Here is a 4,113-nt window from a genome sequence, read left to right on the forward strand (position 1 = left end):
CCCATCCACACTTCACCAGTATTCTATAGACACTGAACACTGATTGCTATTGTTTTGGATCCTTCTGAATAACCTCTGAACTACCTTAGGGAGATTAAGAGTTGATGTAGTGGCAATGGGGAAGAACTACTGGTGTTATTTTAAGGAGCTAGGGACCTATTTTGATTTTTCTTTCATATAAAGAAAAGTCTAGAAGTTAAGAGCTGTGTCTGTGCTAGACTGCATGTGTTTCACTCACTTTGTGGAGGAGAAAAAGGAAAGATCTTCATGTCGAATCAAAGCTGAGACAGTTTCAGAGTTTTGCATCCAGAGTCCTGTGCCAACCAATCAAGGTCAGGTCTTGCCGTCTCCTGAACATAGCAGGACTATGACGTCAGAGTGCCATGTTTTGATCTAAACTTAGGAGTTGTGTTGCTTGTGGAGAGCCTCTAGAGCAGTGTTTCTCAACCTTGGCAACTTGAAGATGTCCGGACTTCAACTCCCAGAATTCCCCAGCCAGCATTCGCTGGCTGGGGAATTCTGGGAGTTGAAGTCCGGACATCTTCAAGTTGCCAAGGTTGAGAAACACTGCTCTAGACATAACCTCACATTAAACAGCTGCTACTCCCTTAGGAGAAGTCTGGTTGTTTCTCTGGAGGAGACCTAGGCAGAGAAAGCCATAGTTTGCTTACTGCTGTTGCTTTGCATTTCAGTTTCTTTTTACCAGCAATCTGCCTGTTTTGCAACAAGGGTCCAGCATCAGCTGTGATGCAGGCCCATTGGAAGAAAGAAAGAGGGGAAAAAAGGGAGGGGAAACTGAGCCTAGAACAAGGGGTCGGGAACCTGCGCCTGTAGAGCAGCATATGGCTCTTTGGTCCCTCTCCTGTAGGATGATCCCACCACTAGGTGGCCCCTCCCCTCGCCCTCCCTCCTCACCTGCTCTGAGAAGGAAGGGTGACTGCAGCAGATGGAGACTCCCCATATTTAAGGTGACCAGACATCCCGATTTCAGCGGGACAGTCACGATTTATAACAATTTGTCCCATGTCCTGGGGTGTTTTTAAAAAGTCCCGATTTTCTGGCTTCATGTTGAAAGCCCATAGGATTTGCTTAAGAAATCCTAACCGGGGCAAGACAAAAGACACTCTGTCCTAACCTCTCTCTCTGTCTTAGTACTTTCATTGAAGATATTAAAACTTTAAAGCAAGAAAACGGACCCCCCCCACCCCTTTTACTCACTTTTATCAGAAAAGATGACCCAGTACCATAGAGCTCCAGGAAATACTTGGCTAGAGACGTAGCGAGTGTTCCTTCCTGGATTTTCCGGAGGGGAGGGGCACGGAGGTTGGAGGTCGGCTTGTGTGGAAAAAATGGTGGCAAAGTTTCTTTGAAAAATATTTCCCTGACTAATTTCACCATTTTAATTTGCTCAGTTCTTTGTATTAACATCTACATCATTCTGGATTGACTTGGAGTGCTCACTTTTGTCTGTTGGTAAGTGAGCTGGGTTTTTTCTTTTATTTTTTTTAATGTATTTTAAAATAATGTTTTATTTATTGTGCATAGGATTTTTAAAAATAGTTTTATTCTGTGTGGATTCTTTTTTTAAATTGTCTTAGACTATTTAAAAAAAGATTCTATCCAAAATAAATTGAAGTGAAACCATTTTTAAAAATTCTATGCACAATACTTTGAAATGTTTTACTTCAATTTATTCTGTGTGGATTCTTTTTTTAAATTGTCTTAGACTATTTTAAAAAAGATTCTATCCAAAATACAGAATACCAGCTGCAGTTATTCACTTAAGAACTGTGGCAAGAAAGGTGGTATAGTGACCAAAGTTACAATGGCATTGAAAAAAGTGACTGATGACCATTTTTCACACTTAGCGACCATTTTCACATTTAGCGACCATTGCAGCATCCTCATGGTCACGCAATCAAAATTTTGATGTTTGGCAACAGATTGTTATTTATGATGGTTTCAGTGTCCTGGGGTCAAATAATCACCTTTTGACAAAGTCAAATGGGGAAACCAGATTCACTTATGCTACTAACTTATCAGCTGCAGTTATTCACTTAAGAACTGTGGCAAGGAAGGTGGTATAGTGACCAAAGTTACAACGGCATTGAAAAAAGTGACTGATGACCATTTTTCACACTTAGCGACTATTTTCACACTTAGCGACCGTTGCAGCATCCTCATGGTCACGCGATCAAAATTTTGATGTTTGGCAACAGTTACAATTTATGTTTGTAAATTGTAGTTATGTTGAAATAAAAAAAACATTACAATACTATTTTTGCGTTGTATAAAATTTTTTGTTGCTCCATATAAAATTTTTAATCAAGCCCCCCCTTCCCCCAGTCAAAGGTGTCCCTCTTTACCAATCTGAAAATCTGGTCACCTTACCCATATTCCTTTCGCTGCCGCATCGCTGCTTGCTGCTCTTGCACTTAAGCTTAGCGCTTGCAAAATAGAGAAGACGATGTCCCCACTTCCTGCTCTTCCTGGAGCCCATTACAACACAGAGCATCGGCTGCAGCTGGGCGGCCCAGCCAGTGTCTCAGCATAGAGAAAAGTCGCCTCTCCCAACAAGGGCGGGAAAAAGAGACAAGTAGAGCGGAGGGGAGCTTCCCTTCCACTCAGGAATACAGAACAAGTCTCAGTTTGTCACAGTCGCCCTTCTCTCCTCAGGGTAGGAGAGGAGGGGGTGGAGGGTGGGGTGCAGCCAGTGGACAGGGAGCCACAGCAGGGGAACAAAAGAGCTTCATTTATCTGGGAACCTGAAATGATTCTGGATTCTTTCCCAAAATGGGATTGGGTGTGGGGGCGGGGATGTAGGGGGGGAGGATAGGGGGCTTGGAGAAGCTCAGCTGGCTTTCTTTTTGGGAGAGGGGGAGGTGGAAGACCCAATAAAAATCCAATCTACCCCGATAAATGGGGAAAATAAGGCCTCAGCAGTCCAGAGTCCAAAAAGGGGGGTGGAGTGGAGTCTGTTCCTCAGGATCGGAGAGGAAATCAGTCAAAATCTGGGCAGGAAGCTATTCAGAGAGGGATCTGCCTGGGTCTCTTCTTTCCTCCCCCTTAGATTCCCCCCTCTCCCGGCTCTCTTCCCTAGCCTGATTTTAAGGGGAGGGGAAGCAAGGTGAGACAATAGTTGCTAAAAGGCTGTCAGGGGAGAGCGGATAGAGAACTCCTTCTGTGGTATCAACCAGCTCTTTGCCTCCCCACCTCAAAGGGCCTTGGTTGGAGGCAACACAGCAACTCCAGACCCCCCCAGACCCGACCCGTTTAGTTTCTTTTCAGAGTCCCTTGCCATCTTCTTTGGGAGCCCAAGTGGTTGAATTCACTGCCTTAATTCATGTTTGGTGTATTGCCAGAGGCAAAACTCTTATAATATCTCACTATGAATGTTTTCGTTTGCTTTGCTCCAGGTGCCTTATGGAAGCTGAGAGGATTCTTCACCTCAGGCTGCCAGATTGCTCTCCTAGACGTGGCTGTTTCACTTTGGGATGCTCTTCGTTTACTACTAGAGGCCCCTGCAGTTTTCTGAACAGGCTCTAAATAGGCTGCTCCATAACCTTATACCTGTCCATCTTTCCACTTGTGTTTTATTTTCCTTCTGCTGTGGCTCATGAGGCTATGTTTATCCTAGCCTCTTTTGTACAAGTTCTAATAAAAATATAAAAAAGGGAAGTTTGTTCTTTATATGCAATAAGTATATTATATATTTTATATGCGGCCCAAGACAATTCACTCAGTGAGGCCCAGGCAAGCCAAAATTTAGACAGTCGTGGTTTAGATCAACCAGAATACAATGGATGATGGCTGTTTACAAACTTGTCAGGTAAACAAAAGGCATGCTTTAAAAACAACTTACCAATATGTAATGTGTATATTTACTCAACATCAAATCTATTTTCCTCCATTTCAATTCTCCTTCTTAATCACTGCAGTTCAAAATCAGTTTTCCCAGTGAACAGCCAACAAAGAACCAGAATTTCTGCGTCAAGCAAATTCCTGCAATATTTCCCCTCAGTTTATAACGTAGCATAAGGCTCACCGCTTAGAAGTGTGATGGCAAACTGTTCTGACCCCCTCCTCCGTCCAGTAAAGAATGCTGAGACAAGC

The sequence above is a fragment of the Thamnophis sirtalis genome, unplaced genomic scaffold, assembly GCF_051295495.1.
Source record: "Thamnophis sirtalis isolate CommonGarterSnake01/CBP01778 unplaced genomic scaffold, rThaSir2_p1.2 scaffold_3, whole genome shotgun sequence".
In the NCBI taxonomy this organism is placed as follows: domain Eukaryota; kingdom Metazoa; phylum Chordata; class Lepidosauria; order Squamata; family Natricidae; genus Thamnophis; species Thamnophis sirtalis.